Source organism: Microcebus murinus, chromosome 22 (genome assembly GCF_040939455.1).
Source record: "Microcebus murinus isolate Inina chromosome 22, M.murinus_Inina_mat1.0, whole genome shotgun sequence".
Classification (NCBI taxonomy): Eukaryota; Metazoa; Chordata; class Mammalia; order Primates; family Cheirogaleidae; genus Microcebus; species Microcebus murinus.
Genome location: NC_134125.1, coordinates 25,188,325 through 25,213,982, shown reverse-complemented (window position 1 = coordinate 25,213,982; position 25,658 = coordinate 25,188,325). Strand labels below are relative to the sequence as shown.

Sequence of the window (25,658 nt, the reverse complement as noted above, 5' to 3'; positions counted from 1 at the left end):
GATGGCCACGTGAGCACACAGACAGAAGATGGCCATCTATAAGCCAAGGAGAGAGGCCTTGGGAGAAACCACCACTGCTGACATTTTGACCTTGGACTTGGGGCTGGGGGCGTAGAAAGACACCTAAAGCAATTCTCCTAAAGGCTTTTTCTGCCTGCCTTCCACCTCCAAATCCTGCCCCAAACCCGCGGGTGCGCCAAGACCGAGCAGCCTGCTTTGGCGTGAGCTGCATGCAGGCTGCCAGGCTTGCTGCGCAGCGGAAGGGGAACTCAACCTCCCGGGCGCCAGGGGTCTCCTCGCCCGAGCGAGGGGCTGTGCTGACTGCTGTCCAGAGCCGCTTGAGTTCTAAGAGTCTATGACTTCCTAACAGTTTCTTTTATGATATTAAAGCCCGCTAGGAAGTATGCAGGAGCTGTTGCATAGCAACCACAAGCCACTTATGTTCTTTCCAAATTAAAAAATTTCCAGCTTTAGAACTGGGGAGAGAAAGATATATGAGCAGAGATGAAATTAAGTTATTGATGGAAGCGGTTGCCATGGCATCATGCTGTCCTTGGAGTGCGCCAGCTGCCACTTGATTTCTCCATTTCTCGTGCAAATACGGGAGTCCAAGAGAAGATAAGGATGAGCCTCCCACAGTGAGGGAGAAAAATAAAGTGCATGTCCTAATTAGAAATACTTAACTAATGATGGGAACTTATATATTTTTAAAACTTTTAGTGACTTTTCATTTAAAACAGCGTCGATTCTCTTGCTTTGTTTTCCAGAGTCATGACAGGTATTAAGTAAATAGCAAGCTTACTTGATATCTCCAGGATTTCAAACTATTAAATGCTGCCATGCCCAACCTGCTATTCACTGCCAACACCCAGCCACTAAAACTACAAACATCCTCCCTCTAGGCCCAGGGACTGTTGCAAAAGAGCAGGACACAGGTGAGATTGTATGTGTCGATTTGGAGGGATAAGATTAGTTCAGACCCTCCACATCAAGAATGGACACAGAGAAGCCTAAACAAATACCAAATGAGAGACTTTGCTTTTCTGGCCACATGACACAAATATCCATCCCAACCATAAAAAATGCCTGCTTCCCATAGACTTAGAGCTTCCTGAGCATAATTGTTCTCAGTTATGGGGTTTATTAAAGGGAGATACAATAAAAAATTTATCAGCTACCTTAAGACAAATAACTTAAAGAAAGAGACTAAAATATTGTGACACCACAAAAGTCTCTAAATCCTTAGCTGAAATGCTTAACAATGCTTATGTTTACTACAAGTCTACAACTAAACCCCAAAATACAGTAGCTCAACACTTATAGATAAATTAGTTTTGTAACCTTGCCTTTTTTTTTTCTTTTTTTTCTTTTTTTTTCTTTTTTATTTTTTTTTATCTTTATGTAGGAGAAATATACTACCACTCAACCTCAACTGTAAGGTTGGCAGCCCTGAGAACTCCTTTTTTAATGTAGCATGTTATGAAGTAACCTTGCCTTTGACATTTTAGTTTTTACTCTTATGTTGCCTAAAAGGTTTTCAAGAGTTAATGAGTACCTGTCCACCTCCAGTCCCATCTAGCCTAAAACATTTAATTGACTGTTAACCCTTTTGGCTCTTCAGTCCTCCTGGCCACAAGGGTCCCACCAAGGGCCTAGATAGAGCTGAGACAGACAGCCACACCACATTGACAACAGATGGAACAAAAGAAGAGTTTGGCCATAGATGCTGTCTCTGGGAGATCTCGGCCATAAGGAGGAATTGTGAACTAAAATAAAAATCTTAAAATTTCCCATCCACCGGCTCTCAGTCCATTCTCCCCACTGAATGGACCTCCTCTTGGCCAAAGGGGTACCCTACAGCTGAGTTACTGGCCATAAGAAGGAGGTCAGACACACCCCATCACATAGTCTCCCTTCTTGTAGATTTCCTTTGTAACTCGTTGACAGGTCTAAGACTATGCAAGACAAACCTGTAGGTCCCAATTTGCATAACAAATCACTGAGTCTGGGACTATGTCCCCGGGCTTGTTCCTGATTAACAGACTTCCTTATCTTAAAACATTCCAAGCCTTTAGACAAAGCTTCTCTTTCTTTTTTTCTTTCTGGTCCTTTAGTTCCAATTTAATAGTAAGTACCTGCGGTGTTTGTTTCTCCAGTCATGTGATACTTCACTTCGGAGGGTGTCTCCAGATCCATCAAGGTCATTATAAAAGGTATTAATTCACCACTTTTTTAATGGCTGAATAATACTTCATGGTGTATATATACCACATTTTATTAAACCACTGATGTATTGGTGGGCACTTGGGTTGTTTGCACATCTTTGCAATTATGAATTGTGCTGCTATAAACATTCAAGTGCAAGTGGCTTTTTGAATAAAATGTCTCTCTTTTTTTTTTTCCTTTGGGTAAATGCCCAGTAGGAGGATTGCTGGATTGAAGGGTAGGTCTACTTTTAGTTCTCTGAGGTATCTCCATATTGCTTTCCATAGAGGCTGAACTAGTTTGCAGTCCCACCAACAGCGTATAAATGTTCCTTTCTCTTTGCATCCACACCAGCATCTGTTGTTTTGGGACATTTTGATAAAAGCCATTCTGATTGGAGTTAAGTGATACATCTTTGTGGTTTTGATTTGCATTTCCCTGATGATTAGAGAAATTGAGCATTTTTTCATGTTCCTTGGCCATTATATTATCTTCTTTTGAAAAGTTTCTGTTCATATCTTTTGTTGACTTTTTAATGGGGTTGTTTGATGTTTTCTTCCTGATTTGCTTGAGTTCTTTGTAGATTCTGGTTATTAGCCCTTTATCAGATGTATAGCATGCAAATATTTTCTCCCATTTCATAGGTTGTCTATTTGCTCTATTGATTGTTTCCTTGGCTGTGCAGAAGCTTTTAAATTTAATCAGGCCCCATTTATTTATTTTTGTTGTTGCTGTGATTACCTTTGGGGTCTTCTTCATAAATTCTTTGCCTAGGCTGATATCTATGTGTTTTTCCAACCTCTTCTTTTAGAGTTCTTGTAGTTTCATGCCTGAAATTTAAGTCTGTTATCCATTGTGAATTAACTTTTGTCAGTGAAAAGAGGTGCAGATCCTGTTTAAGTCTTCTACCTGTGGCTACCGAATTTCCCCGGGACCATTTATTGAATAGGGATTCCTTTCCCCATTGTATGCTTTTGTGTGCTTTGTCAAAGGTCAGATGGCAGTAAGAGAATAGTTTTATATCTGGGTTCTCTGTTCTATTCCTTTGGTCTATGTCTCTGTTCTTGTGCCAGTCCCATGCTGTTTTGGTTACTGTATCCTTGTAGTACAGGTTGAAGTCTGGTAAATTGATGCCTCCCAATTTGTTCTTTTTCCTTAAGGTCATTTTGGCTATTCAGGATCTTTTCTGGTTCCATACAAAACATAGAGTTATTTTCTCAGATCTATGAAAAATGATGTTGGTATTTTAATGGGAATTGCATTGAATCTGTAAATTACTTTGGTAGTTCAGACATTTTAACAATGTTGACTCTGCCAATCCATGAGCATGACATGTTTTCCCATCTGTTTACATACTCTGCAATTTCCTTCCTCAGCGTTTCATAGTTAGCCCTGTAGAAGTCTTTCACCTCTTTAAATATTATATATTCCTATATATTTTCTTTTCTTTTTTGCTACTGTGAAAGGTATTGAGTCTTTCATTTCTCAGATTGACTATTTTTGGTGTAAATGAATGCTATTGATTTGTGTACATTGATTTGGTAACCTGAGACTTTGCTGAATTTATCAATTACAGGAGTTTCTTGGCAGAATCTTTGGGGTTTTCTAGATATAAGATCATATTATCAGCAAAGAGCAATAGTTTGACTTCTTCTTTTTCTTCATTTGGATACTCTTGATTTCCTTCTCTTGTCTGATTGCACTGGCTAGGACTTCCAGCACTATGTTAAACAGAAGTGGTGACAGTGGGCAACCTTGTCTGGTTCCAGTTCTAAGTGGGAATGCTTTCAATTATTCCCCATTCAGTATGATGCTGGCTGTGCGTTTGTTGTATATGGCTTTTATAATATTGAGGTATGTTCCATATATGCTTATTTTGTTAAGAGTTCTAATAAAATAGTGCTGAACTTTGTCAAATGCTTTTTCTGCATCTATTGAGAGCATCATATGGCCTTTGTTTTGGCTTCTATTTATGTGGTGAATCACATTTACAGATTTGCACACAGTGAACCATCCTAGCATCTCTGGAATGATCATTGTAATGTTTTTTTGATATGTAGCTGAGTTTGGTTTAGTAGGATTTTACTAAGAATTTTTGCATCTATGTTCATAAGGGATATTGGTCTGTAGTTTTTTCTTTTATTGTTGTGTCCTTTCCTGGTTTTGGTATCAAGGTGATATTCATTTCATAGGATGAGTGGGGAGAATTCTTTTCTTCTCTATGTTATGGAATAATTTCTGCAGTATAGAGATACCAGTTCTTCTTTGTAGGTCTGGTAAAATTCAGCTGTGAAGTCATCTGTTCTGGGACTTTGTTGAGAGATTTTTTTTTTTTTTTTTGAGACAGAGTCTCGCTTTGTTGTCCAGGCTAGAGTGAGTGCCGTGGCATCAGCCTAGCTCACAGCAACCTCAAACTCCTGGGCTCAAGTGATCCTTCTGCCTCAGCCTCCCGAGTAGCTGGGACTACAGGCATGCGCCACTATGCCCGGCTAATTTTTTTATATATATATCAGTTGGCCAATTAATTTCTTTCTATTTATAGTAGAGACAGGGTCTTGCTCTTGCTCAGGCTGGTTTTGAACTCCTGACCTTGAGCAATCCGCCCGCCTCGGCCTCCCAAGAGCTAGGATTACAGGCGTGAGCCACAGCGCCTGGCCTTGTTGAGAGATTTTTTATTGCTGCTTCAATTTCATTACTTGATATTGGTCTGTTCAGGAGTTCTAGTTCTTCCTGATGGAGCCTGGGGAGGTTGTGTGTTTCCAAGAATTTGTTCATTTCCTCAATGTTTTCAAATTTATGTGCATAGAGACTTTTATAGTATTCAGGGATGATGTTTTGTATTTCCATGGTATCAGTTGTAATATCTCCTTTTTCTTTTCCTCTCCTCTCCTCTCCTCTCCTCTCCTCTCCTCTCCTCTCCTCTCCTCTCCTCTCCTCTCCTCTCCTCTCCTCTCCTCCCCTCCCCTCCCCTCCCCTCCCCTCCCCTCCCCTCCCCTCCCCTCTCCTCTCCTCTCCTCTCCTCTCCTCTCCTCTCCTCTCCTCTCCTCTCCTCTCCTCTCCTCTGCTTTTCTTTTCTTGAGACAGAGTCTTGCTTTGTTGCCCGGGCTAGAGTGAATGCCATGGCATCAGTCTAGCTCACAGCAACCTCAATCTCCTGGGCTCAAGCAATCCTACTGCCTCAGCCTCCTGAATAACTGGGACTACAGGCATGTACCACCATGCCCAGCTAATTTTTTCTATATATATTAGTTGGCCAATTAATTTCTTTCTATTTATAGTAGAGATGGGGTCTCGCTCTTTCTCAGGCTGGTTTCGAACTCCTGACCTTGAGCAATCCACCTGGCTCGGCCTTGCAGAGAGCTAGGATTACAGGCGTGAGCCACCGCACCTGGCCAATATCTCCTATTTCATATCTGATTGAGCTTATTGGGGTCCTTTTTTCTGTTTCTGGTTAATCTAATGAAAGACCTGTTGATTTTGTTCATCTTTTCAAAGAACCAACTTTTTGTTTCATTAATCTTCTGTATAATTCATTTAGTTCTGCTTTGACCCTAACTATTTCTTTTCTTTTGCTGGGTTTTGGATTGGTAAATTCTTCTTTGTCCAATTCCCTGAGATGATTCATTAGATTGTTGATGTATGATCTTTCTGTCTTTTGGATGTAGGTATTTATGGCTATGAATTTTCCTCTTCTGACTGCTTTGGGTGAATTGCACAGATTTTTTTTTTTTAAATATATAACTTTGTGCCTCCTTTGTCATTTAGTTCAAAGAATCTTTTGATTTCCATCTTGATTTCCTTCTTGACCCAATAACTATTCAGCAGTAGGTTAACTTCCATGACTTTGTGTAGAGTTGAGTGTTTCTGTCGGAATTGATTTCTAATTTTATTTCACCTTGATCTGAGAAGATGCATGGTATAATTTCTATTTTTAGAATTTGTTGAGACATGTTTTGTGGCCTAGGATGTGGTCAATCTTAGAGAATGTTACATGAACTGATGAGGAGAATGTATATTCAGTGGTTTGGGGGTAGAATATTATGTCAGTGTCTGTTAGGCCCATTGGTTTTAGAGTTCCATTTAAGTCCATCATTTCTTTGCTTATTTTCTGCTTGGAGGATCTGCCCCATTCTGCCAGTGGGGTGCTAAAGTCCCTGGCTATTACAATGTTGCTGCTTGTCATTTTGTTTAGATCAAGTAGGGTTTGCTTTATAAATCTGGGTACACCAGTTTTAGGTGTATAAATATTTAGGATTATTATGTCTTCTTATTGAATTGTTCCCTTCACCAATATAAAATGACCATCTTTGTCTTTCTTTACATTTGCTGATTTGAAGTCTATGGTATATGATATGAGAATGGGTACACCAGCTTTCTTTTGGTTTCCATTTGCATGGAATATTGGTTTTATTTTTTTTTGGCTAGAGTGAGTGCCATGGTGTCAGCCTAGATCACAGTAACCTCAAACTTCTGGGCTCAAGCAATCCTTCTGCCTCAGCCTCCTGAGTATCTGGGACTACAGGCATACGCCACCATGCCCGGCTAATTTTTTCTATATATATTAGTTGGCCAATTAATTTCTTTCTATTTATAATAGAGACGGGATCTTGCTCAGGCTGGTTTTGAACTCCTGACCTTGAGCAATCCACCCGCCTTGGCCTCCCAGAATGCTAGGATTATAGGCGTGAGCCACTGCACCCGGCCATGGAATATTGTTTTATATCCCTTCATCTTTTTTTTTTCCATTCATAAAACTTTTATTCCACTTACATGAACTTAATACACGTGTTCTTAACAATTATCCTTGGATTGTTCATGAAAATCTCATAAGACATTTAAACAAAGCTAGCCATCATCTCAAATCATTTCCCTGTTAACTATTTTTACAGCACATGCATGTTAGGCAAATATCAAAAAAAAAAAATCACAAAAGTAAAAAACCTAAAAAAAGTTAAATACATGGGTTTTTTGTTTTACTGCTGTGCTTGATATACACGAAGTAATGGATATCAAGCAATTCATTTTACTGCATCTTTATTTTTACATTTGTTCTTAGGTTGCCTAAAACATTTAAATACAAATAAAAAGAGTGTAGCAAAATAATGAAAGCAAACAGCAGGTAACTTTACAAAAAATGGAATGTGAACTGTTTCTGCCCTTATCCAGAGTAAATTGGGTCACAGTTTTGTCTAGAGGAACACTTTTGCAGCTGTAGTCAAAGGTTGCACATTGAGATTGAGTATTCTATAGATACACATGGTTTAACATGTAATATCCATGACATATCTGTTTCTGCCCACAGCCTTATAAGTGCTCCAAAACTTAAAAGTACCCACAATAACTACATCTGTGACCGGAACCAATTGTCCCTTTTATCCCCCACCAGGACAAACCAATATGTAGGCAGTTTTCTTTGCTTAGACATGGAAGCAGTTTTAACACTGGCCCTTGTGAAGCCACAATGTACCAAAAGTACTATGCCGAACATTTATAACTTGTATAAAAATTCCACATCCCCATATTGGCCACCTCAAGATGAAAACAGATAACTCCCTAAATGTTAACTGGATCTACTCCCCTTATAGTAAACATAAAAACCACATGGGAAATGTAGAAATTCAAACAGAAGTAACATAAACCTGTCATAAATCGTAAACAAAAAACTATTTGTGGGACAGCATGGATGACAAAATGGTCTACTGTGTAAATTTTAGAATGAGGCAGACAAAAGTTGGAAGGCCAGTTAATTTTCTACTCCTTCTCCTGCTTCAGCTTCATCTCCTTGGGTATCCGATGTCCACAATGTCAAGTTGTCTCTCAGCAACTGCATTATTAGTGTGCTGTCTTTGTATGACTCTTCACTTAATGTATCAAGTTCAGCAACGGCTTGATCAAAAGCTGTTTTTGCAAGAGAGCAGGCTTTCTCTGGGGAGTTCAGAATCTCATAATAGAACACAGAGAAGTTAAGGGCCAAACCCAATCTGATAGGATGTGTTGGTTGCATTTCCTTTTTGCTGATTTCAAAAGCTTCTTGGTATGCTTGTCGTGACTGATCCACAATCCCTTTCTTGTCATCACCAGCAGCAACCTCAGCCAAGTAACGGAAATCGTCTCCTTTCATTTTCAAATAGAAGACTTTGCCCCCTGCTTGTGAAGCATTGGGGATCAAGAACTTTTCCAAAAGAGACAGTACATCATTGCAGATATCTCTTAGCTCGGTCTCAATTTTCTCTCTGTATTCTCGAGCCATCTGTTGTTTTTTCTCAGCACCTTCTATCTTTTGCTCAACACTTGAGATGACCCTCCAAGATGACCTATGGGCTCCTACAACATTCTTATAAGCAACTGAGAGAAGATTCCTCTCCTCATTGGATAATTCAGCTCCTTGCTCAGCTACAGACTTCATGCAGACTGCCATGTCATTGTATCGTTCAGCCTGCTCGGCCAGTTTGGCCTTCTGAACCAGCTCATTTTTATCCATGACTAGATGTTCTGTGTCCGGAGTGGGTGGCGGCGGGCGGGCAGACGGGCGGGGGCTCAGCAGTCTCTGGGCGGCGGCAGCGGCGACGCTGAGACTCTCTATCCCTTCATCTTGAGTCTGACTACATCCTTGTGGGTTAGATGTGTTTCCAAGATAGCAGATACATGGCTTTTTTTTTTTTAATCTATTCAACCAGCCTATGTCTCTCTCTCTCTCTTTTTTTTTTTTTAATTTTTTTTTGAGACAGAGTCTCGCTTGGTTGCCTAGGCTAGAGTGCCGTAGCGTCAGCCTAGCTCACAGCAACCTCAAACTCCTGGGCTCAAGCGATCCTCCTGCCTCAGCCTCCTGAGTATCTGGAGCTACAGGCATGCGTCACCATGCCCAGGTAATTTTTTCTATATATATTAGGTGGCCAATTAATTTGTTTCTATTTATAGTGGAGACGGGGTCTCGCTCTTGCTTAGGCTGGTTTCGAACTCCTGACCTCGAGCAATCCGTCCTCCTTGGCCTCCCAGAGTGTTAGGATTACAGGTGTGAGCCACTGTGCCTGGCCAGCCTATGTCTCTTGAGTGGAGAGTTCAAGCCATTTACATTTATCGAAAAGATTGATAAATGGGGTGGATTTCTGTTCATCCTGATGAGTAGAACTTTATTCCTTTGTTTTACCTCTTGAGCCATTGTGGCATCTAGGCTCTGACCTTTAGCTTTTGGGTGATTTTACACTGGTGGGTGGTGGGTGTCTATCATGCTGATCTGTACATAATGCAGTTCTGAGTGCCTTCTGCAGAGTAGGTCTGATCTAGACAAATTCCCTCAGTGTTTGCTTGTCTGAGAAAGTCTTTATTTTTCCCTCATATAAGAAACTTAATTTTGCAGGATACAAAATTCTAGGCTGGCCATTATTCTGTTTGAGAAGACTGAGAATGGGGCCCCAATACCTTCTGGCTTATAAGGTCTCAGCTGAGGAGTCTGCAATTAGCCTGATGGGTTTTCCTTTGTAAGTTACCTGCTGCTTTCACCTTATGGCTTGTAGGAATGCCTCTTTTGTGTTTACTTTGGTCAGTCTTATGTGTAGTGGTGATTGCCTCTTTGCAATGAATCTCCAAGGGGTCCTTTAAGCTTTCCTCCTCCTCCTCCCCCTTCCCCACCCTTCTCCTTCTTCTTTAGCCCTTACAAGAAGGGGACCTTTGAGATTCTTGTACCTGGATATCTAGATTTCTGGCAAGGCTGGGGAAATTTTTCTCAATTATTTCTTCAAATAGGTTTTCAACCTTAGTGTATGTCCTTCTTCTCAGGAATGTCTATGATTGTTATGTTAGGCCGCTTTACATAATCCCATATTTCTTGTAGGTTTTGTTCATTTCTCTTATTTCTCAGACCTTTCTCTTTGACTGACTTAACTCAAAGATGTTGTCTTCAAGCTCTGAGATTCTTTCTTCTGCCTGATCTAGCCTATTTTTAAGGCTTTCCAATGTGTTTTGTATTTCCTTGAGTGAATTTTTCATTTCCGGTTGTTTTTTTCTAATAATTCAGTTTCCTTAGTTAATCTTTCATTCATTTCCAGCAGTATTTTTGTGGTTTCTATGTGTTGGTTTCCATTTTTTCTTGTATTTCATTGAGCTTCCTTACATTCCATATTTGGAATTCTTCATGTGTCATTTCAAAGAACACATTTCATGTGTTCTTTTCATTTTGGTTGGTATCCATTGGTAGGGAGTTATTGTTTTCTTTTTGGTGTTCCTTTTGTTCTGATTTTTCCAGGGTTATTTTGCTGATTCTTTCTCATCTGGCCTCTTGACACCTAGGGGTGGTAAGCCTGGTTATGGGCCTGTCTTCCAGTCCCTGAAGATTGATCATTGAGCATGTTAGACAGAGGAGTGCTGGCCCTGAGTTGCCTATGGGGTGTTCTAGAAAGTTTGGTGTACCTCTTGGGTTACCTCTGACTTGCTGTCTTCACCTCTTCCCAACAGTGTGTAGTGAGTTAGGTCCCCCAGCTTACTCTTGGTGATGATGGGTGGTACTTGTGTGAATCAGCCACACCCTGTTTGTCTGAGTTGGAAGGTGCTATGATGAGCTATATCATTGTTCTCCCTCTCATTGGTTGATGTTTGTGTGACAGAGACAGCTGCTGAGATGTTATTTTGTGTCTGTAGTAGACTGTGGGCCCCCAGGTAGAGTACATGAGTGCTCCAAGGTTTAGGAGGGACCCTGTAGCTCCCAGGGGTTTTCTTGATCTCCATCACCACTGAGGTGGGGGGAGGAGCAAGGCAGTTCATGGCTAAGTTTGTGAGCCTGAAAGGCTTTGCAAAGCATATGCGGGGCTCAGAAGTTGCTTTTATAGACACTAGGGGGAGCTGTTGGCAGGAGGGTTGGGACAAGCTCTCCTGGGAGAGCTTGGGAGAGCTGTTCACAGGGGAGAGGGCTAAACACGTATATGCTAAGGCTCTGGGCTGGGTCCTTTCTACCCTTGTCCAGTAGTGCAGTTTTTCTATGGAGAGGGGCAGGCACTTCCCCCAGTGGCCACTCTTAGGACCCCTACACACCCTGTAAAACTGAGTCAGTAAATACTGTAAAGGGTGTACAAATTGACCTCCCTGTTGGTAGGAGGCACTTGCTGGAAGGAACAAGGTGCAATGTTGTTTCTGGGTCCTGAGACTGACTCTAGTCCCTCAGGAGAAGCACTCAAATGCCCCAGGTGGTGGGTGGGGCCCTGGAACTTCCAGGTGAGTCTTTATTCTTTGCCACAGCAGAGGAAGGTGGGGGTGTGGCTGGAATGGGTGAGCTTGCCCTTAGGCTCCACAAAAGCTAGCAAGGTAGCTGTTTTGGCAGGGGTCAAAGGTCTGCTCTTAGCTTCTGGGCAGAGAAGCCAGGGAGAGGCTGAATTGGCCCCACCCAACCAGAAAGTCTGCTTGTGGAGGCAGTTTCATCTCAGATTCACAAACTGGCAGTCTACGGTGGGCCTCACTCCTCTCCCATCCGTCTGCTCCACAGTTTAACGCTGGTGTCTGCCCAGGAGACACCAGGAGGAGGAGCTCAAGCCAGCTGAGCTCCCCTACTAATGCGCTACGGACTGAGAGGTTTCCCACCCAGGATCCCGGCCTGCGCTGAGAGTGCAGTCCTCTTGTGGGGGAAGGGGTGCTCCACAAGCATGCCACAGCTAGGACCCATACTGCATTCTCCCGCCAGATCAGCCCATGTGGGCTCCCTCACCTCTTGAGACCAAGAAAATCCCTGACCATGCCAGGGAGAAGCGCACTGGTCCCAAGTCGCCCACGGGGTGCCAAAGGAGGATCGACGTCCCTCCACCTCCCTCCAGCCTGCTCTGCTCTGATGGAGTCGCCAGGCAGGCAGCACCAGGGAGGGCCAGCAAGCAGAGAGCTCACGGTCTGAGCACCCCTCGGTCTGCTGCAGGACTCCAAGAGGAAAGGCCTGAGCCCCGCTCTCCGGAAGCCTCAGTGTGGTGGCTCAATCGTCTCTCTCAGCAGTCGCAGGTGGGGCAGGGGGAAGGGAAAGAAAAGAGTCTGGATGTAGTATGCTAGCACTCTGGTCACCTCCAGCTGTCTCTCCAGGAGGCAGTCAGCCCAGAAAGCCCAGGCCCCAGGGTCACACAGATCACGTGGGACCACTGGACCCCTGTGGCTCCTGCGGTCTGGGCCAGAGTTGGGACATGTCTGTGTGGGAACGAGCAGGACAAAACCTGAGGAGTGGAAGGCCCCTGAGGAAGACAAAGGTGCACGGTGGGTGGAGAAGCAGTATGGCGCCTGCCGTCCCAGCCCGGGCCTGTGGGAGGGCAGCAGGTGCCCCGGGGGGCTGGTGCCCTGTCCACAAGAAGCTCCCGGCGCACTGGCGGCAGCAGCCCCTGCGCTCCTGTGGGCAGAAAGCCTCCAGCAGCAGCTTGGGAGCCGCCGCCTGCCAGAGACACGAGGTGGGGAGAAGCAAACTGCTCCACCTGCCCTTTTCGCTGGACTCCAAGCCTCTCGGGGCTGATCTTTGCTGGTGCCTTGTTCCTTCCTGTTCTGCACCACAGCTTCTTCCCACAAAGTCTCCCAAAGGCTCTGGCACCCTCCTTCAGACCCGCATCTGACTATGTTTGTCTGTCTTTGTTTTTTCTCTTTCATCTAAAACTCCTTCTCACTGAGACACTCTGGCAGCTGGTGTCTCAGGTCAACCATCTTGCCTGGAAATCAAGGAACTTATATTTTAAGAGTAGCTATATACTCAGCATACAGGGCTTCTTAAAACTTAAGTGAATTCCCTAGGGATCTTGTTAAAATGTGGACACTGAAATGAGAACTCTAGGGTAGGGCCTGAGCTTCTGCATTTTTATTTTAAATTGTGGTCAAATACACATAGCATAAAATTTACTATTTTGAACCTTTTTTTTTTTTTTTTTGAGAGAGAGAGTCTCACTCTGTCACCTGGGCTAGAGTGCTCTGGCATCAGCCTGGCTCACAGTAACCTCAAACTCTTAGGCTCGAGCAATCCCCTGCCTCAGCCTCCTGAGTAGCTGGGACTACAGGCACGCGCCACCATGCCCGGCTAATTATTCTATTTTTAGTAGAGATGGGGATCTTGCACTTGCTCAGGCTGGTCTTGAACTCCTGACCTCAAGCAATTCGCCTGCCTTGGCCTCCAAGATTGCTAGGATTACAGGCGTGAGCCACCGCACCCAGCCCTTGAACCATGTTTAAGTGCACAGGTCAGTAGTGTTAAGTGTGTTCACATGTCATGCATTCAATCTGCAAACCACTTTTCCTCTGGCAAGATGGAAACCCTGTACCCATTAAATAAATCCCCATGTCTCCTATCCCCAGAGAATCTGCATTTGTCACCAGGTAATGGTGACAGTGCAGGTCCATGGCCCACAATTTGAGTGTCAGGATCTCATTTGGAGCCTCTCTCTATATACCATAGCCTGAGGGAGGTGGCAGGCAGACCAGAGTGAGCAGGCCACATAGAGCACTTTCCAGGGACTTGCTGGCGAGTGGGACAAGAGACAGGGTAAGGAAACTTCAGAGGAGTGGACAGGTTACCTAATTCACAAGTGTGACTTGGAATTGCATGGTGCAGGGAGGATCAAAGCATGGGGGAGGTAATATGAAGATGCTTTGCAACTGCTGTATTTACCTGCTAAGTTTGCTAGCCATTCCCCAATGTTGGGCATTTTAGGCTACTTACCTTCACTTTGCTATTTTATAAGTAATCCTGGTATAAACAGCTTTGTGCATGTGGCTCTTTTTTTTCTTGAATTATTGTCAAGGGTAGAAATCCCAGTAATAAAATTACTCAGTCAAAATGCATCTTCTCATTGGCTCCAATCACATCTGCCAGACCCCACTGTATTCCTTTATTAGCAACAGCAAAGGGTGCATATGTCCTTGCCACTTATAACATCAGGTTTTTATAATTTCCGTTTTGTTAAAAACACAAACCAAAACCGAAGTAGGGCACACACAAAATGGCACTTCATCTTTATTTTCGTCAATTTTTTTAGATAGGGTCTCGCTATGTTGCCTAGGCTGGTCTTTAACTCCTAGGATCAAGCAATTCTCCTGCCTCAGGCTCCCAAGTGGCTGGGGCTACAGGTGCACAGCATGATGCTTGGATTTGTTTTTATATTTTGTAGAGACAGGGTCTCACTATGTCGCCCAGGTTGGTCTCAAACTCCTGATCTCAAGTAATCCTCCTGACTTGCCTCCCAAAGGGCTGGGATTATGGGCATCGGCCACTGTGCCCAGCTCATCTTTATTTTAATTTGCATTTCCCTATTTATGAACAGCAGTGGATGCTTTTGTCATGTAAACAAAACAATATTCTTTGACTATCAGTTGAGGAAGAGGCAAGGTATTTTTATTTTTGTGATTCTTTATGTGTTTTGGAGTAGACTTGTATCATTGGTCAACCAGGGCAGATGTGTCTCCAGCCCCAGTGGCTTCTGCACTTTGTCAGCATTGGCCTGTGTGAAACACATGCAAAATATTTGTCCCCATTCCTCCAGTTTGTCCAAGACACTGCAGCTAATGGTTTTGTCCAACCATACCTGGTGAGTGAGCACGCTGACCTTCTAGATGCATGTTAGAAAAGGCATTGGTAATGGGTACAAAAATAGGGATGACTTCCCCTTTCAGCTCCAACATGTAAAGTCATCACTCCTGCTCTTACAACATGAAAGTAGCAAAATAAACTGAAGATCAATGACTTTTCTTAGATCAATCAGAGTTGAGGTCACAGGACAAGCTACCACCCCAAAAACTGGAGAGATGTGAAGATAGAAAACCACAGCTGCAAACTAAAAATAAAATCCTAAGCCCTTAACTGAATGGACCTGTGCTTGGCTAAGGGGACCCCAGAGAAAACTTAAAAACTGAGTTCCGGCCATGACAGGATGAGAGGTCATTATACCCCGTCCCTTTCGCAGTTTAGACAGAACTGATCAGCATTAACGTTAAAATAGACATCATAGGACTGACAGAACAGACTCTTTGTGGCAGGACCTAAAGCAATGCCAGCCAAGGGTTAAGTCATGCACCCCTACACTTAAAGAAGGAAGTATGTTCTAACTGCCACAGGATTTTTCTTTTTCTCTAGCAGTTAAACAAGTGCTGGCCTTGAGATGAGCAATATGAAAACAAGTTGCAGCTCATTGCCAGGCACTCATCCCTACCCGTTCCACAGGCCACAACTACAGCTTTGACTGGACAAGAGACTGATCTCAGTAACTTTCTCCTGATAAGACTGCAGATCACGGACTGGTTCTGGCTGGTTTTACAGAGGCTGTGCACTTGACCGCCTTTGTATCCTGAAAAGACCTTTTGATGTATAAGGCCTAGTCCATTTAAATGTTAAGTCTCTGCCCCAAGGTGAACATGAGTCATATGTAACATGTATGTTTACCCAGTACATGCGCCAGGACCACCTTCATGAATGTTCATAGCTCCTTCTGTAACCAGCTGAATATATGTACTTGGCCAAGCTGTTCAGCTTAAACCCTTGCCCCAACCCTCCTCCTTGTAAGTGTCTCTGGTCTTTGGCTGGAGGCTACACTTCCCAGCCTGTTAGAATGCCAACCCTACGGGCTGTGAACCTTTAGAAGAGATAAAGGCATTCTTCCTAAATTTCTATAAAATTTTCTTGTGATTTTTTTAAAGTGAACACAGCTTACCTGATGCAGAAGCTACTGGAGCCAAGAACTGGTGGGAAATATGTAAATGGCAACTTCAATGAATTTGCTGGAGGCTGAGTTTGGATGAGCTTGAGAGTTGAAAACTCATGGTGACGCAGACTAAAGTGGGCTTCCACACTTCTATTGGTTTTTACTTCCAAGGGGCCTTCTCATGGTGAAGACTGGAGAGAAATCCCCTTATGTTTGATCAGGGAGAGGAGAAAAGTAACCATTTTGAAGTACCCCCAGAGTGTTCTCAACAACAAAGGCCAGCAAGAGAAAAGACTTCATTAAAGTCTTATCCAACATAAGGGAAGGGACATACCCAACTCAAGCCCTCTCTAGCCTTCTGACTTATCTAAGGGGACCAAAGAAAAAAAAAAAAAAGAAAAAGCTGACACAGGCTAACTAAAAGACTAACCATATGATTACAAAACACTTCCCCTCTCTCCACATGGTTTTGTCCAACCATACCTGGTGAGTGAGCACGCTGACCTTCTAGATGCATGTTAGAAAAGGCATTGGTAATGGGTACAAAAATAGGGATGACTTCCCCTTTCAGCTCCAACATGTAAAGTCATCACATGTAAAGTCTTACCACCCCATCTATGGAGCTCTTGCATAATACAGAGGACTGCCGCTGAAAGAACTGGAAGGCTCAGATTCCATTTAAAAAGTCTCTAGGGAAACCCAAAGACAACAGGAGAAAACATAAACAGGGATACTGGAGACCATTTGGCCTCTGACACTTACAGCTATAGCAAACAGTAAACACATCCTAACTCCTAGCCAGAAAAACATAAAAACCTCACACTAAAGGCCTACCCACTTCAGTTCTATCACCCAATATATCACATCTGGCTTTCAACAAAGAATAGTAAGGCATGCTAAAAGAAAAATGTCTTTAGAGATAAAGCAAGCATCAGAAACAGACTCAGATATGGCAGCGATCTTGGAATTATCAGATTGGGAATGTAAAATACCTGTGATTAGCAGACTATGGGCTCTAATGGAAAAAGTGGGACGAACATTGGAGACTCCCCTTCTGAGTCTCCAATGTCCATGATGTCATCTGTATGACCATGCATGCCCATAGCTTAGCTCCCACTTATAAGTGAGAACATGTGCTATTTGGTTTTCTAGTTCTGTTACTTCACTTAGGATAATGGCCTCCAGTTCCATCCAGGTTGCTGCAAAATACATCATTTCATTCTTCTCTTATGGCCGGGTAGTACTCCATGGTATACATATGCCACATTTTTTTAATCCATTCATCAGTTGATGGACACTTAGGTTGATTCCATATCTTCGCAACTGTGAATTGTGCTGCAGTAAACATAGGAGTCCAGGTGTCTTTTTGATATATTGACTTCTTTTCCTTTGGGGAGATACTCAGTAGTGGGATTGCTGGATCAAAATGGCAGATCTACTTTTAGTTCTTTGAGAAATCTCCACGCTGTTTTCTACAGAGGTTGCATTAATTTACATTCCCATCAACAGTGTGTAAGTGCTCCCTTTTCACTGCACCTACCATTTGTACCAACATCTACTGTTTTTTGACATTTTAATAATGCCTATTCTGACGGTAAGGTAGTCTCTCATTGTCGTTTTAATTTGCATTTCCTTGACGATTAGTGATGTTGAGCATTTTTCACGTTTGTTAGCCCTTTGTATCTCTTTAAAAATGTTTGTGTCTTTTGCCCACTTTTTTTTTTTTTTGAGACAGAGTCTCACTCTGTTTCCTGGGCTAGAGTGCTGTGGCATCAGCCTAGCTCACAGCAACCTCAAACTCCTGGGCTGAAGCAATCCTTCTGCCTCAGCCTCCTGAGAAGCTGGGACTATAGGCATGTGCTACCATGCCCAGCCAATTTTTTTCTATATATTTTTAGTTGGCCAATTAATTTCTTTCTATTTTTAGTAGAGACGGGGTCTCACTCTTGCTCAGGCTGGTTTTGAACTCCTGACCTTGAGTGATCCGCCCATCTTGGTCTCCCAGAGTGCTAGGATTACAGGCATGAGCCACCATGCCCGGCCCCTTTTGCCCACTTCTTATTGGGGTTGTTTTTTTCTTGCTGATTTGAGTTCCTATAGATTCTGGATATTAGTCCTTTGTTGGATGTATAGTTTGGGAATATTTTCTCCCATTCTGTAGGTTATCTATTGACTCTGTTGATTATTTTTTTTTGCTGTGCAGAAGCTTTTTAGTTTAATTAGGTGCTATTTATTTTTGCTTTTCTTGCATTTGCTCTTGGGGTCTTAGTCATAAATTCTTTGCCTAGGCCAATGCCAAGTATAGTTTTTCCTAGGTTTTCTTCTAGAATTTTTATAGTTTTAGGTCTTCCATTGAAGTCTTTAGTTCATCTTGAGTTGATTTTTGTAAATGGTGAGAGATAGGGATCCAGTTTTATTCTTCTGCATGTGGCTATCTAATTTTCCTGGCACCATTTATTTAATAGTATGTCCTTTCCCCATTGCATGTTTTTGTCTGCTTTGTCTAAGATCAGTTCTTTGTAGGCATGTGGTTTTATTTCTGGGTTCTCTATTCTATTCCATTGATCTATGTGTCTACTTTTATACCAGTACCACACTGGTTTGGTTACTATAGCCTTGTAGCACAATTTGAAGTTGGGTAAAGTGACAACCTCCAAATTTGTTCATTTTGCTTAGAATTGCTTTGGCTATATGGGCGCTTTTTTGATTCCATATGAAATTTAGGATTGTTTTTTCTATGAGAATTGATAATTCTTCCTTAAAACATCTAGGCCTGGTAGAATTGTGCTCCTAGGTGAACTCCAGAATGACTTGAAACTTATGTCCACACAAAAACTTGCACACAGATTTTTTTTTTTTTTTTGAGATAAGAGTCTCACTCTGTTGCCAGGCTAGAGTGCTGTGGCATCAGCCTAGCTCACAGCAACCTCAAACTCCTGGGCTCAAGCGATCCTTCTGCCTCAGCCTCCCAAGTAGCTGGGACTACAGGCATGTGCCATCATGTCCGGCTAATTTTTCTATATATTTTTAGTTGGCCAATTAATTTCTATTTTTAGTAGAGACGGGGTCTCACTCTTGCTCAGCCTGGTCTCGAACTCCTGACCTTGAGCAATCATCCCACCTTGGCCTCCCAGAGTGCTAGAATTACAGGTGTGGGCCACTGCACCCGCCCTGCACACAAATGTTTATAGCAGCTTTATTCATAATTGCCCAAAACTAGAAGTAACCAAGATGTCCTTCAACAGCAGAATGGATAAACTGTGGTGCATCCACACAATGGAATATTACTCAGTGATATGAGATAAACTGGCAAGCTGACAGACACGCAGGAATCTTGAATGCACGTGGCAGAGTGAAAGAAGTCAGTCTGAAAAAGATGCATTCTATATCATTTCTAACCACGTGACATTTTGGAAAAGGCAAAACTACAGTGACAGGAAAAAGCCCTGTGGTTGTTAGGGGTTAGGGTGGGGACAGGTATGCTGGGGTGGAAGGGGTGGTAGAGGAGGAGTGTGGGTGTGTGAAACTCTATGTACAATCTGCTCAATTATTTTGTAAATCTAAAACTGTACTAAAAAGGCAAAATCTATATAAAAAACAGGGATGTGAACAAGAGGAGAGAAATGAGCAGATTTGGTGAAGAGATGGGCTTGGGCCCCTCCCTCACCCCCAGGGATTAGGACTTGGCTAAGGAGAGATCTGATAACCTCCCCCAAGGAGGAGCTGGGCCTCCCCATGGTTCCAGGGGATCTTGACAAAGGAAGGTTAACTACTTGCAAGATACAATGGTAGAGTCCTGGAGGGCAGAAAGCAGTCCTGTGTGTAGCCCAAGGCCTAATCTTTGCACAAAGCCAACAGGAGCAAGCACCTATGGCAGGGGGTAAAATGAGAGATTTCTGTGGACAAGGGAGTCCTGGAGTTCTCAGCACCTGCATGCAGTCCCCCCACTTGCTACATGGTATGGTACATTCCATGAAATGTTTTCTAGTCTTTTTTTTTTTTACAGAAAAAACACAATCTTTAATGATTGGAAACCAATTCGCTGTGGAAGATTGATTGCAAAAAGGTAACCCAATTTCCAGATTCCTTCTATTTGTGACTTTGCAGCTACTCATTTCAAGAAGGGGAAGTCTACTTCCTCATCCCTTGATTCTGGGCTGCTCTTGCGACTTATTTTGGCCAAAAAGGGTCAGTGAAGCTGACACTGTTCCAGTTGTGAGCCCAAGCCTCAGTTGCCCTTGCATGCCTCCTCACTCTCTCTCTCAGAACCTGCCACCGCCATGACCATGAACCCGGGCTGCATGGAGTAGGACTGACTCAGCTCAGTTGTCCAAGCCAAGGCCCCAGACATGGGAGAAAGCCCAGCAAAATCAATAAACCTGCCTTGCAGATGACTTGGCCTCCAAAAGCACGACCATGCTCTCTACCGACAGACTCAGGAGCTGAGTAAATGCTTATTGTTTCATACCACTGGGCTGTGTGGTGTGGTTGGCTGTTACCCTCCATATTGTGGCAGTAGATAACAGGCACACTCATTTGCTGAGAGAATGTGGCCTGGAACTATCTGTAGAAGCACCTTTTCACAGACATAAACCCCCTAGATTGTCTGTGAGTGCAACAGTAGAACCCCAGTGGCAATAGTCTTACATAGATCAGTGATAAGCCCAAGAACCCACAACTAGGTCCTGGGACAGAGACCAGTAAGACAGTAGGTGTGCCCAGATATCAGAGTGTAAGGCCAAGAGTTGAAGGCAGGCGCCATAAGCAGAAGACCAGGCAGAGTAAACTAATTAACTAATACAGCCAAGAATTCTATAACAGCTTGAATCAATAGAGAAGGAGTCAGCATTAAAACCTGTAGTATAAGTCAGAAAAAAAGGATCAGTCTAGAGCTAGATAAGGCAATTAGCATAGGAAACAACCCCATGGGTTCTTTAGTCTCAACAGCTAGTCTACACATACTAAATGCTCAACAAATGTGTTGGCTGACTGACTGAATGATGAATGAATGAGTACCTGCAATAAACTTCTGAGCTAGGTCACCCAAGCTCTGGCATTGAGAAATACTAATAAAAGGCAGATCCACAAGGACAATTGGTAGTAGCACAGAGATCTTGGATAGTGAACTCCTGGATCTTTCACGTAACAGGCATTTTATAATATTTAATAGTTATTGAATTATATTATAAGGCATAATGAAGTAAGAAATGTTCACTTTGTTTATTTTAGATATCATGACCTACCAGGAATTATTGTAAACTGTCTCCAACCCCATCACCTTCCTTAAGAAGTGCTGTTTCTTGATGCGTAATGCACTTATCGTAACTGCACTGGGATCTGGGCGTAAAGTGAGAGCAGGGAAGCTGCTATTCCCGAGGAAGCTACTCACAGGCTCCTTTCAGGTTTGCCTTCATCGAAGCCCTCTACACAAAAGTTAGCAAAGGCCCTAGCTCCAGCTGTGAAGGCCAATAGAACCTGAACTTGTTGCTTGTTCTTAAATGGACATTTACCAGGTGGCACAGAGTGACTTGCCCGGATGCTGGATAGACATTATTTCATGCATCTTGTACATTCAAAAGGATAAAATACGATGTCATCAACATAATTGAGATGTAGAGTTGAATCTCTGCATTAATTGGGACTTCATGGACTATCACTAAGGGACACTCCTGCTGAAGCTTCTTTTAAACAAAGGCCAGTGAGAAGGCCATCCTGTGGTGTTAGTAATAATCCATCTTTGATGAGTAATAATATCAACAGGAAGGCCGATTGTAGTCATGGTGTCATCAGTTGTAGAACTTATTATCCTTTGTGATGGGCTTCCTCACAAAGCTCTGGCTGGGTCTGAGGTCGGATCATCCACATGTACATATTCAGAGCATTTCATGAACTATATGATGTCGGCAGGTCATTAATAAAAACTTGGAAGCCCAGTTGGATCTTCACATGGGTATGGTTTTTAGGGGATTCATACCCCTAACCAATCCCTTGTCTCCAGCACGTCACATAACAGGATCCTCCTAAGCTTATGGCCAGATGCTCAAGTCTGCACCCAGCCTCCTCAGACCGCGATGCCAGCAGCTACATGCTCAGCTACAAGATGAGCAGTGTGGGTCTCTAGTCTTAATATACAGTACTAAGGCTTCTGGTGCACTTGTCAAGAGGATGCTGATAATTCCCTGGCATACCAGGAGCGCTACCTGAGCCCGGGTGACACTGGGACAGTCCTCATCAGGTCAACCCCAGCGGCAGGGCTGCCTCAGGTGGAGTAGGCAGGAGGGCTGTGCTCCATTCCAGGAGGAACCTGGCTCTCTGCTCTAGCCTGAGGGATTGATGATGGCCTCAGGCCTTTCCTCCATCTTCCAGTTTGTTCCAGCAATCTGCTGGGCACAGGCTGTGAATTCACCCTTAGGGCAGGCAGAGGAGGCCCAGTAAGGTCCCCAGGCTGGGATAGGAAGGGCTGAGCCCAGAAGGGCTTTTGGTCAGCAGGCTGCAGCAGCATAACAAGGCCACAGGGCCTTCCATGGGAGGGGCTTCCCATGGGACAGCAGGTGACCTCATTCCTACTGCATGTGGCTGCTGCTCTCGGTGGCATGGCGGTAGGAATGTCCTGTGGAGGCTGGCACTGATGCTGCCCACTGGTGCTCAGGACCAGAGGAGTGGGGGCTCTTTCGGGAAACTGACACAGCCTCCAAAACTAGAAATGTGCACCTGCCATCTCCTAGGAAAAAGAAAATGCAAAGCAAATAAAAAACAAATGAAAGGGAAAGGGAGGGGGTGTGCCAGCTGGCTGCTGAGAGGCAGGTGCTGTCACCAGCAGAGACCCAGGGCTGGGACGGCCTTGCCTGATGCCATCTCTGACTTTTTTTTTTTTTCCATCTCTGACTTTAACCCCAGGCCGTGCATCTCACTGGAGCATCCGATCAAGTGAGTCCCTGGTAACTGTACTGAGATGGCGTCTGGTCAAGAGCTCGGTGGCAAAGAGTCCCCGCAGAGATGCTGCCCAGGCCCTCGCTGCAAGGACGCTCCCTCCAGCACCCAGACAGTGGCTACTCAGGGCCGCTGGGGTGTGTCCATCTTCCTCTCTGAGCTCCTTGTGCAGAGGAGACCCTGATCTCAGGTGGGGCCTCCTACCTTGATGACAGCATGTTCTTAACTGGGACAGGGGGGGCGTGTGGAGATATGCAACCCTGAGTCAGCCCCATGTGTCAGATGTGTGAGCAACAGACGGCTGCCTGAGGGGGCGTCTATGCCAGCGGGGTGCAGCTTCAATGCTCTGGGCACTCCCATACCCAGGCCAGCGCAGGCACACGCCATCCTTGGGCAGGGGCTGTCAGCTACCACGAAGCCACTACCGTCCACCAATCGAATACAGTGTCTCCAGGTCTACTTGGCCGGTGTCTAACCCTATGTGAAAAGAGAAATGCCTTCAGTCTGACTTGTTCTTGCACAATCCTCCCCACTTCACAGTCTATTCTGGGACCTGCTCCCTCCAGAGAAGATCCAGTCAACTGTGGATCGCCCTTAGAGCGTACCCCAGAGGTCGAGCTGGGGCCCCAAGGGACCCCAGGGCTGAGGCCAGCACTGGCAGCTTGCTCAGCCCCCAGCCCTCACCACCTGTCGGAGACAGAGCAAGACGGGCTGAGGCATTGTCTTCTCTTCTGTCATGATGTCATCTGCTTTCCCCTTCCTATTTCACTGAAATGTTCTTTGTGCCGTCTGCACGTTGCACACAGAGCCTGGCATCTTCTCAGGGAGCTCACTTCGAGCTCCAACTGCTGCCCTGAGCGTCCCCCTCAGCACACACCCTTTAAACGCTGCGCTCCCGTCCCCACTTCCAGTGGCTGAGCACGCCACCAAGTCCCGGTGTCAGTCCCCTGGCGCCTTCCTGCTGTGGCGTCCTTCCCTGACAGTGTGACTTTCTCCTGTCTGAAATCCGCGTCGCCCAGCATTTCCTTCCTAGCTGAAACACATTTAAAAATGAGGCAGCTGCCGTTGCCATTTGTGGAGTTTTGTTTTCAAGCTAGCAGTGACAGTGCCTTTTCCAATACTGCGGGGGTCAGTGTCTCTCTCCCTCCTGCATCTGTTCTCTTTCAAGCACTTCCATTTATAGTTTTAACTTCTTCATATTAATTACATTAACTGATGCCTGACTTCCCTGCACATTATCAGTGCCAGGAGGGCAGCCTGTTTGTTTCACCTACTGCAATACTCACTGCCTTACAAGTTCATCTTTTTTTCTTTTGACTGAATAATCCTTAATTAAGCATCTTTTTAGATTCTCAAATGTATCTTTCTTATCATCTATTGCCTGCCTCTCCATCATCTGTAAGACTTCTCCAGTGGTCTTAATAATTCTTCCAATCCTTTTTTTTTTTTTTGAGACAGAGTCTCACTTTGTTGCCCAGGCTAGAGTGAGTGCCGTAGCGTCAGCCTAGCTCACAGCAACCTCAATCTCCGGGGCTCAGCGATCCTACTGCCTCAGCCTCCCTAGTAGCTGGGACTACAGGCATGCGCCACCATGCCTGGCTAACTTTTTGTATATATATTTTTAGTTGGTCAATTAATTTATTTCTATTTTGGTAGAGACGGGGTCTCGCTCAGGCTGGTTTCGAACTCCTGACCTTGAGCAATCCGCCCGCCTCGGCCTCCCAGAGTGCTAGGATTACAGGCGTGAGCCACCACGCCCGGCCCCCAATCCTTTTTTTTTGAGAGACAGGGTCTTGCTGTCACCCAGGCTTGAGTGCAGTGGTGCAATCACAGCTCACAGCAACCTCTAACTACTGCGCTCAAGTGATCCTCCTGCCTCAGCCTCCCGAGTAGCTGGGACTGTATGAGATGTGCTACCACGCCCAGCCAATTACAATTTTTTTTTTGTAGAAACAGGGTCTTATTAAGTTGCTCAGGCTGGTCTCGCACTCCTGGCCTTAAGTGATCCTCCTCCTGCCTCAACCTCCCAGAGTGCTGGGATTACAGGTGTTAGCCACTGCACACAGCTTCTTTCTATACTTTTAAATGGCAGGATGACCTTACCCAAGCCACTGACCTAACAGTGACTCCCATGCTGCTGGCTCTCCCCATCCCCTGTGGAGGTGTTAACGGTCATCTGTGGCCTTGTCTGTTTATTCACTCAGTCTTCTATGACATCTACTCCTCTCTTCAGTCCCCACCATCCCTTGTTTCCTCTAATGGCTGACACACTGTGCTGTTCAGTGGCAGACAGCCCCCTGCCCCCTTATTCAGAGAAGGTAAACTCCTGCCAATTTCACATCATGAAAGGGCACCAGTGATAAAAGCATTTGAAAATTGCTGCTTTACGGGATGTGTATGTGCAGCAAAATGACTTTCCAAAGTAATTTAAAAAACAAAACAATCCCAGAAAAGCAATCAGCATTGGCTCTTGGTGCTTGGCTGCCTGTGGCCCCACTGTGGGTCCCGCCCTGTGGTCTCTTCAGTGTCCCCTCCTCCTGGGAGTGGTTGGTTTCATCTCAGAAAATCCACGTTTTCTAGTCCATAAAGTCTAGCAGGTTCCCCATGCCCATGGGAACACTTTAGTATTTTAAAGGTAGTAGTGGCGGCTTTGGAAAGGAAGTAAGAGCCTCTCTGGGATTAAAGAAAAAAAGTGGGCACAAATTGAAGGCAACAGTGACATGGCCACTGGGTCCCTGCCTAACTCTTCATGAAGGCCTCAGAGCCGGCCAGGGGCCCCTGGGTGCACGGAAAGCTGTGCAAGTCTTTCTCCCGCGCCTCACCCAGGGCCCTCCTCCTTCACACACTGGGCACCCCAGCTCCTACCCATTCCCTCAGCTGTCAAGCGCC

The 25,658-nt window shown here is 44.5% G+C and overlaps 2 pseudogenes; both read right to left on the bottom strand.

Moving 5' to 3' along the window:
• Nucleotides 1–1,397: 1,397 nt before the first annotated feature.
• Nucleotides 1,398–1,507, bottom strand: LOC142863817 (uncharacterized; annotated as a pseudogene).
• Nucleotides 1,508–6,937: 5,430 nt separating this feature from the next.
• On the bottom strand, nt 6,938–8,732 carry LOC105877795 (14-3-3 protein zeta/delta pseudogene; annotated as a pseudogene).
• Between the last annotated feature and the right edge of the window lie 16,926 nt (nt 8,733–25,658).